At 42.1% G+C, this 18,847-nt stretch overlaps 1 long non-coding RNA gene across 1 annotated transcript in view; it reads right to left on the reverse strand.

Moving 5' to 3' along the window:
• Positions 1-5,195, reverse strand: part of LOC111766782 (uncharacterized) — a 114,207-nt gene extending 109,012 nt beyond the window's left edge. Inside the window, exon 1 of the long non-coding RNA XR_002798749.3 lies at positions 5,005-5,195. This is a non-coding gene — a long non-coding RNA (uncharacterized lncRNA). The remainder of the gene's footprint in view (positions 1-5,004) is intronic.
• Positions 5,196-18,847: the final 13,652 nt, after the last annotated feature.

Below are 18,847 nucleotides of genomic sequence, written 5' to 3' on the forward strand. Positions count from 1 at the left end.
AATGAAAAATAAATAAATAAATTGAACTTCACAATTAAAAAATTTTGCACATCCAAGGACAGTATCAAGAACATGAAAAGACATCCTACAGAATGGGAAAAAATATTTTAAAGCATACATCTGATAAGGGATTAATATACAGAATATATGAAGATAAACAACCCAATTTAAAAATGGGCAGGGAGCAGATGTAGCTCAAGTGGTTGAGCATCTGCTTCCCATGTATGAGGTCCTGGGTTCATTCCCCAGGATCTCCTAAAAAATATATATATATATATATAAATGAGAAAAGACTTGAATAGACATTTCTCCAAGAAGATATACAGATGGCCAATTAGCACATGAAAGGATTCCCAACATCCTAAGCCATTAGGGAAAAGCAATCAAAATTATAATACCCACTGAAATGGCTATTAAGAAAACAGAAAATGACAAGTGTTGGCAAGGATGCAGAGAAATAGGAATCTCCCTACATTGTTAGTGGATATGTTAAATATTAGCAGCCTCTGTGGAAAACACTTTGATGGTTTCTCAGAAAGTTCAACATAGAATTATCACCTGACCCAGGAATTCCACTTGTAGGTATATACCCCCCAAAGAACAGAAAACAAGAACTTGAACAGATATTTGTACACCAATGTTTATAGAAGCTTTATTCACAATAGTCAAAAGGTGGAAGCAACCCATGTGCCCATCAACAGATAAACAGATTTAAAAAATGAAAATAGGGAAGCGGACTTGGCCAACGGATAGGGCATCTGCCTACCATATGGGAAGTCTGCGGTTTAAACCCCAGGCCTCCTTGATTCATGTGGAGCTGGCCCATGCGCAATGCTGATGCACACAAGAAGTGCCCTGCCACGCAGGGGTGTCCCCTGTGTAGGGGAGCCCCACGCACAAGGAGCATGCCCCGTAAGGAGAGCCGCCCAGGGCGAAAGAAAGTGCAGCCTGCCCAGGAATGGCACCGTACACATGGAGAGCTGACACAACAAGATGACATAACAAAAAGAAACACAGATTCCCGGCGCCGCTGATAAGGATAGAAGCGGTCACAGAAGAACACACAGCGAATGGACACAGAGAGCAGACAACTTGGGTGTGTGTGTGGGGGGGAGGGAATGGGGAGATAAAAAAATAAATAAATCTTGAAAAATTTAAATTTAATTTAATTTTTAAAAATTAAAAATGAAAATACATACAATGCAATAATATTGAGCCAAAAAAAAGCCTGACATTCTGATACATGTTCCAACATGTATGAACACTTAAGACATCGTGTTGGCAGGGGACTTGGCCCAGTGGTTAGGGCATCCATCTACCACAGGGGAGGTCTGTGGTTCAAACCCCAGGCCTCCTTGACCCGTGTGCAGCGGGCCCATGCACAGTGCTGATGTGCACAAGGAGTACCCTGCCATGCAGGGGTGTCCCCGCATAGGGGAGCCCCACACGCAAGGAGTGCGCCCCGTAAGGAGAGGAACCCAGCGTGAAAGAAAGTGCAGCCTGCTGCCCAGGAATGGTGCTGCACACACGGAAAGCTGACCCAACAAGAAGAAACACAGATTCCCATGCCACTAACAGAAGCGGACAAAGAAGACACAGCAAATAGACACAGAGAATAGACAAACGGGGTATGGGGGAAGGGAAGAGAAATAAATAAATCTTTAAAAAAAAAAAAAGATATTGTGTTGAGTGAAATAAGTTGGACATAAAAAGACAAATACTGCATGACTTCAGTTACATGAAATACATAGAATAAGCAAATTCCTAGCAACAGAAAATAAAGTACAGGTTACCAGGGGCCAGGAAAAGAAGACAGAGTTGCAGGGTGGTGGGGGGAAGATTATTACTTAATGGGTACAAAGTTTCTGTTTGGGGTGATGGAAAATTTTGGTAATGGATGGTAGTGATGGTAACACAATATTGTGAAGGTCATTAATATTACTTAATTGTACGCATGAAAATGGTAAAATGGGAAATTTTGTGCTGTATATATGTAATCACAATAAAAAATTAAAATAATAAAATTAAAATATTTCTTCTGACAATAATAAGGCCAGTAGAGACATTTCGGTGTTTTCAAGTGCCTTGGTCGCATATATGTTCAGAATCTTAACTGACTTGAACTTATCCCTCACGTCCAAAATATGGTTTTTAGAATTGAGAAGTTATCAAAAACTTTTTTTTTGAAGTACCAGAGGCCAGGGATTGAACTTGGAACCTCATATGTAGGAAGCTTGCAATCAACCACTGAGCCACCCTGGTTTCCCTGAGTTGGTTTTTTTGTTTGTTTTGCTTGTTGGTTGTTTTTGCTTTTTTTCAAGAGGCACCGGGAACCAAACCTAGGACCTCCCTTTTGGGGAAGCAGGTGCTTGAGCCACATCTGCTCCAAAAAACTTTTAAATGTAGTTAATTTTTAAATCAAGTTTCAATCAGGAAACAAATGAAATGTAGCATGTAAAATTCTTGAAACACTCCCTAGCTCATAATAGCACCCTACAGATAGTAGATATTATAATTAATTATAAAAGTGCAGTTGTTCCATAGCAATCCTAATTACCTTTTTTTTTGCCTTTTATAAAGATCAGAAGAGAATATCTTTAAATGTGTTGATTTACATATGTATGTATGTATGTTTCTATGTATGTAAGTTTGCATGTATTTTGACTTGGCAATACATACACATGGTGTGGAATTTAAGTGGATTTTATACAACAGCAATTCTGAAAGTGCTATCTAGGGACCTCTTAGGGTCCCCAAAACCCTTTTATATGGTTCTCTCCCTCTTTCCCACCACCCCAGAAAGCCATAATTTTGCCTCCCTCTCCTTACATTTCTGATATTACTCCTCCTCAGCCCACCCCAGTCTAACTCATGCCATCCTGGTGACCCACCTGGGCAGTCTAAACCAACCCCTAATTGGTGCTGAGGATGACTAGCAATTACCATGAAATACATGTACTAATTAGTGGCCTGGCCCTCAGAAACCTCTAATTCTGGCTTATAGACCACTGGAACCTCCAGGAACAAGAACAAGAGGTTTTCAGTGACTTTATTACAGAAATGAAAATAAACAGCAGGGCCTAGCAAACAGATATTCGGTGTAAGCCAGAATGCTCAAGCATCAAGACCTTTAAATTTCATAGCTTTACCTAGATGAACCTGCAGCCATTTATCCGAAAAATGCCCCCAAATTTTGTGGAGACATTGATTACAAGCTCTTAACTAATACTAATTCCTGGAACCCATAGCACCCCTGTAGAATATACTAGTCTGAGAAGGGCTTATACTAGCTGATAAAGTTGTAATCCAATATCAGTTCACAGTAGGCCCCAAGTAGTTCATTCCTAATCATTTTTCCAATATCAGAAAATTAGAATGAATATCCTCTACAGCTGGCAAATGCCCTCACTGGCCCTGCTCTATGAAATAAGGGCCATCATGGTAGGAAGAACTCACAGAAGACATTGGGACATTCACAGAAGAAAAAGGGCAGTATCTCAGGAAATATCATGTCACATGATAATGGCAGAGATTACTGAAACTTCAAAGACTTGAGAGATGCCAATGGTTCCATGAGAAATTATGCCTCCAATTAATCCCCCAGGTTAGCCAGTGCCAGAGAAATGGCCTGAAGAAATGACCATGGAGTTCCATAATTGTGAGTCATTACTGCTGATATTACTCCTTAATGGAGCAAATTCATAAAGCCCCTCATATTCTGTAGAGCCATGCTGATTTGGCTAGTGGTTTTTCTTTGCTTCTGTTTATGCAGACAAACCCTAGAGAACAGGGGACAGGAAATGCCCTAAATATCTCGGTGGGAGGAATAGGTAACAATCCTGAGCAACTAAGCATGACGTAGCACTGCTTAGTATTGAAAGAAACAATTAATCCAGTGTATATGTAAACTTGGGCAGTGGAACTAGAGCCTTCTTGGAGTCTGAAGGCCTTGGCTCTTGGAGCAGCTCCACAGCTAACTTGCTAATTCCTCTGAGCTTCATTTTCTCATCTATCACATGGTAATTAATAGCTATTTCACAGGATTGCTTTAAATATTAAATAGTTTGCATAAAAGCACTTAGTTCAACATTGTAACAGTACTCATAAACACAGAGCTATTCTTGCACAATCTATGCTCAATTCAGGGAAAGAAACCAAGAAGGGGTGGGGAAAAAATTCTGTAGACCTCACTCCCAACCCCATACAACTACCTGCATTATAGCATTATTTTTAGGATTAGAAATAACAGTTATAATATATAGTAAGATGCCTGGCATTCACCACCTGGTAACTACCATTTGTATTATTATGGTTAAATCCCAAGAGCCCATGTATTTATTCAATGTCATTCATAGAACACATTTAAAAAGAGATGTTGAAATATTTCTATAACTCCTCTGAGGAGAAAAAAAAAAGTATATATCTTTTATAAGAGACTCGTTGTAAGACTCTCTAGGTAGTAAAAAATCAGACTCTGTGTTGGATTAGATAAGCAATATAAGAAAAGCCCATGCATAACTGTTACATCAGGCAACCTGGATGGAAAGGGAGCTGGGCAAAATTAGGGAGGGGAATGCCCTATATTTTGTTTAATACTTAAAATTTTAACCATACTGTCTATAGTTCTTAACTATATACAAAATTCTCACAAAACCGCTGACTGCCATTAAAACGTCTTCAAGAAAGGGCATTTCGTTTCAAACGCGGTAGTTGACACAGAATCACAAGTCCAAAATTTTTCCTTTCCTAGCATAGATCACCTGACTCTCCTAACCCAGGGCCTGAAGGGAACGAACATTTGGTCGACAGGTTGAGGAACAAAGGGATGTGAGAGCGACGGGAGCACTGAGGGCATCAGCGGTCTGAGCGCAGCGCCGCGGCAGGGGGAGGGCAGAGTGGCCACAGCCCTGCGCGAGGGCAAGCGGGGGAGAAGGGCTGAAGGTGGGTGGGCGGCAGCAGCAAAACGCAGGGAGCTCCGCGACGAAAATTATGCTGAAAGCTCACCCTGCCTCCTACGTCTGTTCCAAAATGTATTCCAAACTTCCTCCCGAATTCGCTGCCGGAGACCTGGCAGTCGCTCCGTGGCATTCCTCTCGCCCTAACTCTACAGTGGGCGTCCCTGGCCGCTTCCCTGGTTCAGGGCGCCACCATCTGTCCTCCGGCTCAGCCGCGCTGCCACCCAGCCAAGGCTGCCTGCGCCCGACCGTGTCCCTGCAAGCCGCTTCTCGGCGGGCAGAGGAGAAAAGCTGATCTGTGTGTGTAATTTCACTTTCATTTTGCTTAAGAAATATCCGCTGGGTTCCTGCATTCAGAAAAACGGTAATTATCATTGCAAATCCGATCCACATACTCCCGGGATAAAGTCCAAACTCCTTAGCAGGGAACATGAATCCTGCTCTGGCTCCAATTGCCCACAGCTGGCACCCTGGCATTCTTCTGTTCTGGGGTGAAAATAAGTTCCATAACAGAATAGAGAATAGCATTTCTGAGACTTTTTCCAAGTAAGGTAGTCAAAAAGTAGGGGAAAGTTTTGTTTTATAGTTTTCCTGTAGAACGATGTCTTTGTTAAATAAATCATGTGTATCGAGAGCAGTTGTGTGTATTTCCATTAGTAGTTCATTTAAAAATATAGTTCTTCCAGCATTCCACTACTGAAAGAAAATCTAGCACTTACCATTCGCGGAGACATGTGCAAAGCATCTGTACATTCCTTGAACTTGTGCAGCAAACATCCCACACCCCATAATTTATCATTACATTGTTTATATGATATTCAGCAATATTTTCCACGTTTTCCAGAGTATTTCCTAACAAAGAAGGAAATTTAATTGTAATTTATGTTTATATTATTTCAGCAAGAGGAATGTGCTTTCCTCCCGTGGTGTGTGGTTTTTTTGTCATTTGATATATTACAAGTAAAAAACTGCACAATGACTTCTAAAACACTTGTCGGTGCATTTATGAAATTTGGTAAACTACAGATTTGAGGATTGTTTGGCTTTAAACGTCACTGAAATAGTTGTAAAGGCTTATTCTCATGCTTGTTTTTAAAGCTCTTGCTAATCAGGTTGGTTTCATACTATTTGTTTATATTTCAAGGTACACTATATATGGGGGCAAAGCTCTTCATTAACAAGAAATCCATATTTTGAAAACTGGTGATAATGTCATATTTTGTGGTCGGCCTTAGAGCATGGCCAGTATAAGACTCTGTCATTTTCTTAATGTTAACTTGCATTATTAGTATTGTCTTCAAAATCCATGACTTCTTTACAAAGATATTATTAAGCCATTTGTCTTAAATCCTCTACTTCATTTCCAGGGTCCGGAAATTTTATGTGGGGCGAGGGGGGTGGATTTTACCAATCTCTTTTACCCTAAGTCCAGGATGCATTCCTACTTTATTCTTCTCACCCTTCAGCCATGGGTATACCACGTCTGCAATCCTGCATGGTTGTCATAATTAACAGCTGGACTTCCTACAGGTTGATTTGCCATAGGATCCTGGAGAAGCCGTTGACCTGCTATTCATCTTCTGCACTTTGCAAGTCTCAGCCTGCCCAAACCACAGAGCCTCACCAGCAGGTATGCATAACCAGTCACAACCAAAGCCCAGTCACAGGCAATATTGTTCAATTTAAAAGCTCCTTTAATTTCAACACCTGACAATTCTGTAATGCCCTGGCCTAGGCTATGCTTCATCCTAATGTGTCTCCCAACTTCATCAGTCAGAAAGAAGGTATTAAGCAGAATGGACAGAATGGCACAATCTCAACTTTCCCCAACAGCTTTTGTTCATCAGTCCTGCCTTAAGGGCTTCACAAAAAAAATGTTCTAGTCAACCAACACATAGCTTAGTGCCTTAGCAGAACAGGAGGAGTTCTGGCCAGAAGGCCATAAAAATAGACCAGTGCCAATGGTTCTCAAACTTTAGCATGCCTCAAAATTATCCAGAGGGTGTGTTAAAACGTAGGATGCTGGGCCTCACCCCCAGAGTTTTGGTTTCAGGGGGTCTAAAGTGAGGCCTGAGAAGTGGCTTTTCTAACAAGTTTTCCAGTGATGCTGACCCTGCCATGAACCACACTTTGGAAACCACCCCAAACCAGGCCAAAGGATAACTGAGTATTTGTCCTGCTGCATCTCCCCAATTTTTTGCCCTGGAAATACTGCCTCTTACCTGGAAGCCTGATTCAACAGCTAGCCTTGTAGAGATCATTAAAACCCAAAGCTTGTGAATGCATTTTTATGTTCCAGGATCTTTGCAACAGAAAGAAGTTTTAAAATATAAGCATCTGGGTCCTTTTCCAGGTGCTCTCTAGTTTGCAGGACAATTTATCTTCCTGCGTTTTATTTAAGCAAAGGAAAAAGGACGGTCAGTTCAACATTGATATTTTCTGACAGATTTACAGACACAAAAGCAGTTAAGATTTGGTATAGTATCACCAAACAAGTTATAGCACAGAGGATTCAACAGCTTGGGGTTTGGTTTGGGTTGGTTGAGTGCCTGATCCTGAAGGGAGAAACCAAATTGAATAAGACATGGTCGCTGCACAAAGAGAGCTGAAAATCTACTGGGAGAAGTAAGACATACAAGGATAGATTTAAAACGGGGTGGTGTGCAGCCCAGGAACATGAGCACTAGACTTGAAAGTGAGAGATCTGTATCTATCAAAACTCCACTGCTAACTTATTATGTGATAGTCGGGCAAGTCCCTTTGCCTTGGGTGAAGTGATTAAGTCTCGGATTTAAATTTCATAACTATGCAGATCATGGATATGATATCACCAGGGCAGTATTCCCTAAGGACAGCTCTGGCTCTGAAAGCCACGCTTGATGCATGAGTGCTATTCCTTAGATGGATAAAGCTAAAATAACAGGACCATGTGTACTTAGGAGAGCCTCTCCCTACTGATGCCACTTCCCAGAGGGAGGAACTCAGAGGAGCAGTATACTTACTGCTGAGAGGAAAGTAACACCTATAGTCAGCTGACACCAAAAAAGAGGTATTTTTTCAGAATTTATATGCCAGGCACTATTCTTGGTGCTTTAAACACATTAACTCATTTAATCCATGCAGCAATCCTATGAGGAGCTGCCATTATCCCTCTGCCTGAAATTTCCCCTCCACCAAGCCTTTGCTCAAATGTCATTGAGGCCCTCTGACCACCTCTTTTAAATTGTAACATCCTCCCTTCTCCCTGCCACCACCCCTAGCATCTTCAAATCCCCAACAACTTTACACTGTTCTACTTTTTTCTTTTTGCCATTGCCCTTATCAAAACCACTTTTCCATCTGTCCAATCACTTCTATCATACAATGTAATTTATGTTTATTTATTGCTTTGTCTTCTATTAAATTTAAGTTCCCTAAGGGAAAGATCTTTGTCTATTTTGTTCACAAATTGTGCCCCCAATTACCTAGATCAGAGGAAAGCAAACATTTTCTGTAAAAGGCCAGGAAACAAATATTTTTGAGTTTGTGGGCTACGTGGTCTCTGTTGCAACTACTCAACTCTGACCTTGTAACAGTAAATCTGCCCCAGGTAATACGTAAATGAATGGGTGCTACTGTTCTCCAAAAAACCTTTATTTATGACATCACGAAATAGTCATCTTCTTTTCATTTTTTTACCCATTTTAAAAATGTAAATCCCATTCTTAGTTTACAGGCCATACAAAACCACACAGTAGGCCCGTGGAGCACAGTAAGGGCTCAAAATGGAAGCTATTATGACAAAGTACATGAGGATCCTTGAAAGTGTTATGTTAAGTATATAAAACACTCCTTGTGCAATCATGTTTATGATATTAATCTGTCTGCCTTTTTATAGTCAGTACAGAAGTACATTTAACTTTATCCACTGTCTGAATTATGACATTTAAACTAGTGAGAGTAGAATAAGGAAGTTCTCATGCTTCAATGATTACATAAAAAGAGTAGATAGCAAACAGCCCTCTCACACTGTACCTCATCAATAAAACCAAGTTCTCAGCATGAGCCTTAGGTTTTGATTTTATTATTGTTTAAAAAGCAACTGACGGAAGTAGGAACTAAACTGGTTATGATGACTTGGGCATTTTTGACGATGACTCATTCAGAGAAAAGATGGAGTTAACTCATCTTTTAGACATTTCAACAGTCTAGAAGAGGCTGCATAGACAGCAGGTGTATGTTATTGGATCTAGAGGATGACCTCAGCACATTTCTGACATGTAGGACCCATGGATTAGAGCACTCTACTAACAAGAGCAAGGTCCATCTGGTTTCCTCACTGGCTGGTTATAGAGGGCTATCTTCTTGTAGGCACACCCTGGTCTCCTAAGACCAAAGTAGCCTTTCCACAATCCCGTACTAACACACGCAAAAGAAGACAGGCTGGGCATTCAATAAATATTTGAACAAATATGTGGATGGCTCTAAACTAGTAAGGGAAAAAATACTCATTCTAGTTAAGGGGCATCAACAATGATTATTTATTCAGCTCTCTTTCTTAGCTACCATGGAAGTAACAAGAGATATAAGCCACTGTGCCTGACCACTTATTCATCAATTCCACAAGCACATATTGAGTACTTATTATGTTCCAGAAACTCTGTGAGTAACCAAGCCTACAAAACTAAATATTACACAGCAAGGCTACATTATGACCTTCATGGTCCCAGGCACTTTTATCTTTATGGGCCCTTTTCTCCATAAAAAATATTTAAAATTATATTTTACATCAGTATAAAGACTAATATAATTCAGGTTTGATTACTTAGCATTTTCTTTAATATTATAGTCATTATTTCTTGTGATTTGAAAGAAAATTAAAATTTTGTGGGCTTCTAAAAGTATCGTGGGCGTTGGGCAAAGTGTCTACTGTGCCTAATGGAAGATGTCAGCCCTGCAACAGTCTCCACCTTCCTGCTTTCCTGACCTCAGTTCTGAATAAATCGACCCTAAAGTTACCTGAAGGGGCTGAGCAAGGTACATGGGAATGGAGAGGGAATAGAATTCCAGAACATCAGAACCCTTGAGGAGTAAGGAGAGTTTCCAAATGAAGGGGGACCTGTGGCAACTGGGTGAGCAGGGTGTCCATGTAAAGAGACAGCAACAGCAGCCTGTTGAGGGGTATGAGGTTGAGGGCAAGGCAAGGGAATCCACTTGGGGTGTGGAGCATAGTAACTATGGCAAGGCTCTTGAAGCCTACATGGGATGCCAGGTGTCCACACAAGAGAACAAAGGTGCTGGCAATGGTCCATTATGGGATATCAGAGCCCAAATGATGTGAGGATGAGGAGGGTCAGCGGGGCAGAATAAATAGCCTGGAATGGGGGTGTTGGGGCCCAAGCAGGGTGAGGAAGATATTAGCAAAATCCAGTGTGAGCTTGAGCACTGTGTTTCAAGGGAAATAATTTTTCCAAGTCAGAAAAGAGTCACAAATGTGGAAAAAGCAAAAACTAGAATGAATCGTGCTGTTGGATTAAGATTATCAGTATCGGTATAAAACTCATGCTTTTCAATATATATTTATAGATGAAGAAATAAATATAGACATAAAGGTGTGTGTGTGTGTGTATTCCCTAGCTCTGTCCTTTGAGAGAGTCTGAGAGCAGTGACATCTCAACTGCAATAAGCATACCTACTTCTTGGTTTCTAAATATTGCTCTCCACTAAAAGGAGCAGGGCTTCTAGGAAACATGACAGGAAAAGTACAAGATAAGTTTGAAATATCTTGTTGTTCCAGAAAGTAAGGAGGTGCTAAAAAATGATAGAGACACTGGCCAAATTTGGGACAATTTGATCATCAAAATAAATGGTGGTGATAACAGATTACAATCCACTGAATAAAGAGAAACCCATGAATCCATACTGTGTGCTGTTATTATATACTACTTCAATAAATTTTAATTTTAAATGAAATAGACATAATCCCTGATCTTAAACACCCACAATAAACCAGAAACACAATCTGATGACAATTTTGTCTGCAGTTGCATATCTGATACTCACAAATCAACTACAAGTGAACCATCAAGCTGATGTACAGTCAAGTTCTAACTATTTGATTCAATAGTAATCAAGGGGGAATAAAGTCACTGCAGACAAGAAGAGTCCAAAAATATACACTCACCATTGTGCTGATAAAAGAAAATTTTTCATGAAACTTAGGAGCTCACAGATTTATTGAGCAATTCATGAATCTGGCAACATGCCATTCAGAAAGTAGAAGGGAGATCCACCAAGCCGACAGAAAGGGCAAATGCAAATGCAAGTGAGGAAATTTTCTGATTGGTTAACAAACATTAAGTTTCCATTTTACAGTGGGGGTGGGTCTTACAAGGTGGGAAGCAGATACCATTGGTTCATATGGTATGTTTGTCCATTCTGATAAGCTCTCCCTACCGGACTGAAACTAGTTTTATCACCTGGGATTGCTTATCAGCAATTCTGCAGGGTGTGTTCCATTTTCTCAGAAAACTCCTGCAGGTCAATTGTTTCTGTCTTCTGGAAAAGTCCTTCTCAGAAAGGGGCCTTCTCCCAGCGATGTCCATGGTAGCCAGCCATTTGTTCTTTGCTTAACAGCACATGTCCGGAAGCAGACTTGGCCCAGTGGTTAGGGTGTCCGCCTACCATATGGGAGTTCCGCCGTTCAAAACCCTGGGCCTCCTTGACCCTTGTGGAGCTGACCCGTGCATAGTGCTGATGTGCGCAAGGAGTGCCCTGACACGCAGGGGTGTCCCCCATGTAGGGGAGCCCCACACAAGGAGCACACCCCATAAGGAGAGCCTCCCAGGGCGAAAGAAAGTGCAGCCTGCCCAAGAATGGCACCGCACACGCGGAGAGCTGACACAGCAAGACAACGCAAGGAAAAGAAACACAGATTCCTGGTGCCGCTGATAAAGATAGATGCAGTCACAGAAGAACACACAGCGAGTGGACACAGAGAGCAGACAACTGGGGGGGGGGGGAATAAATTAAAAAATAAATCTTTAAAAAAAACAAAAACAGTACCTGTCATCTTCTCATGCAAAAGTAGTAGGTGGATATCAAGGTCAGATTTCACTAGCTTATTATTACTTCCTTCCCCTAATAAAGTGAGGAAACATTCAAAAGTTTATTGTGAGGGGACTGGGTCAGTATAAAGAGTCCATGGATGGGGAAACGGACTTTGGCCCAGTGGTTAGGGCGTCCGTCTACCGTATGGGAGGTCCGCGGTTCAAACCCCGGGCCTCCTTGACCCGTGTGGAGCTGGCCATGCGCAGTGCTGATGCGCGCAAGGAGTGCCGTGCCATGCAAGGGTGTCCCCCGCGTGGGGGAGCCCCACGCACAAGGAGTACACCCGTGAGGAAAGCCGCCCAGCGTGAAAAGAAAGAGCAGCCTGCCCAGGAATGGCGCCGCCCACACTTCCCTCCTGGCTCCGCCCATACTTCCCGGGCCGTGCCGCTGATGACTACAGAAGCAGACAAAGAAACAAGACGCAGCAAACAGACACCAAGAACAGACAACCAGGGGAGGGGGGGAAATTAAATAAACAAATAAATCTTTAAAAAAAAAAAAAAAAAAGAGTCCATGGATGCTTTACCAGTTATGAACATGTCTAAATGAATCCACATAGTGCTGGTACCTAAACCATGCTGGTTACCAGTGCTCCGAAGAAATAGAAGGAGCAAGCCTACTCTGATATGATGCATGTAGCAAAGAGGCACCTACTATGCAAACACTAGCATAAGTACAACCATCCATTCTCCTCCTCACCAAGGGTGAATAATTTTCACCTAGAAATTCCAGCTCTTCAATGAGGCAGATGCCACAACTATGCAAGCACATGGACCCCTGTTCCCTAGGTCGAGGTTCTTCCCCTATATGCAATGTTTCTGCCTTCTTTTAGTATTTCTCAAACTCTAATGTGTTTAGCAATCCCTTGGCAACCTTGTTAAGTATGGGCTCAGACTGGGGTTGGGTGGGAGATTCTGCATTTATAAACTTCAAAACAGGGTGATGCCACTGCAGCTGACCGGTGGTCTGACTGCATAGTCAGGCATTAAAAGGCAGCTCTCATTTCACTCATTTCCTTTGTGGGGAAGGGTTAAGCTGCTAAAGTTGTCAAGTGGACCAAAGAATTTATCGAGCCTCTTTACAAGTATGCAAACACGCAAACATAAAATAATAACAAGGCTAAGCAATATTTCTCACCTTTGCCCTCCTTGGTTTAGAATCCAACATTCCCATGTTTGGGCCCTGGGGTCCAACACTTATAAGGTAGGTGATTTGGGGCAAACTACTTACTTCTCTGTTACCTTTATCCTCACATGTAAAAATCGAAGTGATAATATCTACTTTGTACTCTTTGGATTAAGTACAAGTCTGGGCAGTTTTAGGTAACCAAGCAATGTTAATGGTAGGCAAGCATAAAAAGAAAATGGAGAAAGACAGTGAAAGAGCTATACAGGCATAATAATAATAACAGCAGCAGCTAATCTGTAGTATGACTTACTAAGTGACAAGCACCGTGCCTCAGCTTTACATGCATTGTCTCCTGCACTCTGCATATCAACACTTGAGGCAGATATTACCATTACCCTCATTTTACAGACAAGAAAACTGAGGGCTCAGGAAGCTATTCGTATGCAAGAAAATAGAATTGGTAGGTGATAAAGCAGAGCCAGAACTGAAACTCAGGTCTGTCAGAACCCAAGCTTGAAATGGCAAAACGGGTTTCAGAATCAACTGTTTAACATTTAGAGGACTTACTTGTTAAAATCACAGATTCCCAGGCCCTAGCCATGACCTACAAGGACGATTCTTACACAGCATGATTCTTATACACAAGCCCACCCATCCCAATTTAGGATCCCCTGCCGAAATGTGCTGCCTTCCTCTAAATAAAGTGAGGAGACATTCAAAAGATGTTTATTGTAAGGGGACTTGGTCAGTATAAAGACTTAATGGCACTTTAAGAATTATGAGCATGTCTAAATGAACCAATGTGATGCTGGTTCTTGCATCAGGACGGTAGGAGTTGGAGGGAGAGAAAGAGGAAATCAGATGAGCCTCACAGAGGCAACATCTCGCCATGTCACTGGGCCTCCAGTTCATCAGTGGACACCAAGGCACCCAAATGTCTATCACTTCCCACCTGCTGCCACTAAGAAGCCCCTCTCACGCCTTGGAACTAAGCCCTGGCTAGCACTTGGGTCAGGATGTATACAACCAGCTTTAAATCCCAGCTTCCAGTAAGTGAGCCAATGGAACCGAGTGTCTCGGGGTAAACCCAAGAGGTAGCAGCCCCACCAGGAGACACTTACCCAGTCCAGAATAGTCCTCGGGATTTTTTTTCCCCCTTCACATAGGTCTCTAACATTTCTTTCTTTGACAGGAAGGACTTGGGGGAAGTCCCTCTGATTTCCCCCTTTTGTCACTAGTCTCCTCTAGCTCCTTTTCTCTTGTGGGCTTCCTGAAGTCTCTGCCTCTACAGACCAGACAGGGTCTCACTTTCTATTTGGCCAGGGTCAAAGGCACAGAGGAAAACCTCCAACAGTCTGAGAAAGGTTTAGTCTAGAAACCTTAAGCTGGAGGCAAGGGGATGGTCAGCTCTCACCAACACCCCTCAGGGCTTTCTTGCCCAGAATGAGTCAGAGAGATGGGGGAAGGGGATTTCACTCCAGTAGACCTGGGTCTTAGCTGTGGCTCTGGTTTCGCTGGGTTCTGTCCTAGCTATGTGATGGCAGGAAAATCTCTATCATGCCCACACCTTGGTTTCCTAATCTGGAATATAAGAAATTGTTTTTAGATAATTTCTAAAATCCTCTAGAATATAATCTCTGCATTGCAGAATAAGCACTTAGTAAAGGCCCGATCAAGGAAGAGCTAAATGAACTTTTTCAGAGATCAACTGCCATGTGCCATATCCCCTTTGTCACCGTTGAGTTTAGCCAGTGCTGCAGTGAGCAGGTCCCAGGGAGCGCAGACTCACCTTGCTGTGACAGAGCCCCACCTCAAAGCCAGCCCTTTGATTCTTTCTGCTTTCTGCTTCCATTTCTGGCTTAGCCTCACCTCCTTGCAGCCTCAAGTCCAACAGAAAGAAGGAACCCTTTACCTCTACTTCCCTCAAAAGCCGCTAACTGGTTTAAGATTTCAGGGTGGGCAAAGGTGTCTTAAACAAGACAAGGTAAAAGCTGAAAATAGTCATAGACTATTGAATTTATGTTCCTAAAAAGACTTCATGAAGAGAGTGAGAGTGCAAGCCACAGGTAGGAGAACATTCTCACAATATATGTATAGAGCAAAGGACTCACATCAGGATATATTAAAATGTGCTACAAATCAATGAGAAAAAAGACCAAAGACCCCCTTTTTTTTTTTTTAAGAAATGAGCAAAAGACTTGATCAGGTATTTCACAAACAGGATATCCAAATGGCCAATTTAGAAAATTTATGAAAAATGCTCAATACCATTAGTACCAGGGAAATAAAATCACATGAGATACTGTGATATTCCATCAAATAGCTAAAATTTTAAAAGGCTGTCGAAAGCAAAGTATCAGCAAATATATATAGCAACTTTAAGTCTCTCTACATTGCTGGTAGATGTATAAACTAATACAACCATTTGTGTAAATTATTTGCCAATATTTAATAAAAATATTTTTTTCTGTGTATTTCTATGACCCAGCAATTCCATTCATGGAATACACCCAAAACTGAGTGTTTATAGACACCAAAAGACACACAGAAGAATGTACATAGCAGTACATTATCTACTAGTCCAACCCAGAAACAAGCCAAATGTCCATGAAACTTATAATAGATAAATAGATTGTGGCATGATTCATATAATGGAATACTATGCAGGTATGAAAAAGAATGAATGAATGCTATGTGAAACAACATGGATGACTCTCATAGACATAATGTGGAGAAAAAAAGCCAGACACCAAAGATTATATAACATATGATTCCATTTATATAGAGTTGAAAAAGGGATAAAACTTCTATCTATGGTAAGAGAAGTCAGAATATGGGTTATCTTTGCATAAAGTATTAACAGAGAGGGACTGCAAAGGAGACTGCTGGGCGACTGGCAATGTTCTGCATCTTGATCTCAGAGGATGCATACATTTGTAAAAGTCACTGGACTGTCCTCTTAAGGGTTGTACACTTTACAACATGTAAGTTATAGCTAAAAGAAAAGAGTCTGTGACTATCTACGTTACCCCGAACCCAACTGTGTTCAGTAGCTAATGGTTCAACCTTAGGCTGAGACCAGACCTCATCCAGACCAAGAGTGGGCAGAAGAGGTCCTCACAGAGAGACTGGGAGTTATGTTTGAAAGATGAGGAAACAGATGTCCTAAGGGAGGCAAGCTATTAATTTTCATTACCCTGGGAAAGAGATAACCCTCTGTGGACTCTGAGCAAATGAGGCAGGAAAACCCAGTCTTCAAAGAAAGAGAGAGAAGTTCAGAGAGACATTTTCCAATTCCTAATTTCCTGGTGCCATGAGTGAAGCTATTTGGGGGGACTCTAAGATTCTCCTGTATCTATGGCGGAACTCATCATTCTTTTCAGATACCTGGCATTTGGAACCCCCTTTTAATTGTTTAAGGTGTCATCACCTTACATAAATCCCACCTCCCATGCTCAATGAGTAAAATGCCAAGTATTCACTTTCCCAGCCTTCCTTGCAGCTAGACTGCAGATGTGTGGTTGGAGCTCTGCCAAGGAGATAGCACCACTCCAGCACCACAGGGACCACGTTCGTCCTGAAGGATCCGTTACAGGAGAGGCAGGGCAGCAGCGCCGGCTCTGTCCAGTGCTCATGGGGTCTGAGCAGCAAGCAGCAGCATTCAGTGCCCAGCAGCGTGGCCCTGCGGTGCTCTTGGGCCATTCTACAGTATGTCCTATGGCTCCTTTCCCTGCTCTGTGGCTCAAACCTGGTTGTCCAGCCTTGATGACAAAGCCTCTGCCCCCACCCAATATCCTTCCAACTGTTCCCCTATTGCCTAAGTCAGCCAGAGTTGGTTTCTGCTACTTGCAACCAGGAACCCTAATTCATTGCAGCATACTTCCAGAAAATTCCCCTTTTAGTTTATACTAGATTGTGAAGGTTTTGTTACTTGTAACATCGAGAAACGAAATCCAAAGGAGTGATTCTGCTGTGTGAATTTCCCATGCCATCATGTGGCCACAAGGAAGACAGATGACTGATGGCAAACAGGCCTTTTACTAAACCACAAATCACACTACAGGAGGAAAGGGGCTTAAGCTAATTATGTGTGCACTGGTATTAAGTATTATACTTATGCTATGTTTAATTCTCATAATACACCCATGAAATAGGTATTGTCCCAATATTGCAGAAGAGAAACTTGTGGTTAAAACCCTTGCCCTGGATCTAAATGAAGCCTTTGTACTTTCCAGTCTCACTTGTGGCAGAAAGTATCAAAATCCTAGAAATGCAACTTTGCAAAGTACTAGAAGAAAAGTATGTGGTAGTTGTAGGATAGTAGGAAATGAATGAACACCAGAAGAAGCCTGTGTGCTGCCCAAAGGTCGGTCCTGGAGCGGCAGGTGGAAGAGCCGGTTTGGCCCTGCATCTCGAGAGGACACCTGCTGTGCCCACGGCCGTCACCCTCCTCCTCACTGCTGCTCACGGCTCCAGAGCCTGTGTTTGGGCCTGACTCTCCATGCATTAGGGGTAAGACCCCCAGCTCACATTTCTCATACATGCCTCCACAACTTAGCATGGGGCACAACTGTACTCAGTGAAGATGCAAGAGGGTGGGTGGGTAAGGGAGGGATAACCTGGGCTAGGTACAGAGGAAGGCCGTGGACACCTGTGAAGAGGGGCAGGCAAGACCAGCCTTAGGAATGGAAAGATAGAGAAGAAGAGATGGAAGAAAACAAGGGGAGCCTTGCATGCAAGTCAGAGTCAACTGGAAGTGCCCTTATGCTGTTACTTGGAGCCACTGCAGGAGGAAAAGGCCTCTCTATCTTGATGGTCCTGAGCCCCCAGATCCAGGAGGCAGCGTGTGGCAGAGGGACAAGTGCTGGATGCTTGTTCCAGCCCTGACTTTGCTGCTCTTCGTTGTGTGATACTGGACGAATCAGTTCACCCCTCTGATCCTTGGTCTCCCTATGGGTCAAATGAGAACAACAATGGCTCCCTCACAAGTGTAGGGTGTTAACATGTGTGAAAAGAGTTTTGTACTTAAACATTACAACAGTTATTTTTAAAACACACACACTCACATGCTCCTGGTAAAAGACAAGTAGCTGCAGCACCCATCTTTTGATAAATGTTTAATCATCACAACACTGAGATTGTGTTATTATCTCTATTTTACAAATAAGGAAAGTGATACTTGGAAAATATGACAATACATTTGAGAAATAACGTGGTGTGGTATTACGTTCATGAGCACAGACGTAGGAATCAGAGAGAACTGCATTTGAATCCAGGCTGTGCCAACTATTAGCTATGTAGCTTGAGTAAGTAATAATCTTAGTTTCTTCATCTGTAAAATGGGAATAATAAAATATCTACTTCATAAGGTTGTTGTGAGGATGTATGTTATGAGGTAACAAATGGAGAACTCAGCCTACACCTGGCTCAAAGAAAGTCTTCAATAAATGTGAACTCTTGTTGGCATTCAAATAGATAACAGGTTAAATATTGTTAACATCTTAAAGTTACTCTAATAATTCTTTTCTGGGAGATTGCAATTTTGTTTAGGAAAATACTTTGATAATACCTTGATAATGATAAATCACCACCTAGAGCCTTGGGCAGAGATGAGACCCCCAAAGTTGCAGGACACCAACAACCCAAGATGAAAACCTGGTAAACCAGGTGGCAAA

This window comes from Dasypus novemcinctus, chromosome 13, assembly GCF_030445035.2.
Source record: "Dasypus novemcinctus isolate mDasNov1 chromosome 13, mDasNov1.1.hap2, whole genome shotgun sequence".
NCBI lineage: Eukaryota > Metazoa > Chordata > Mammalia > Cingulata > Dasypodidae > Dasypus > Dasypus novemcinctus.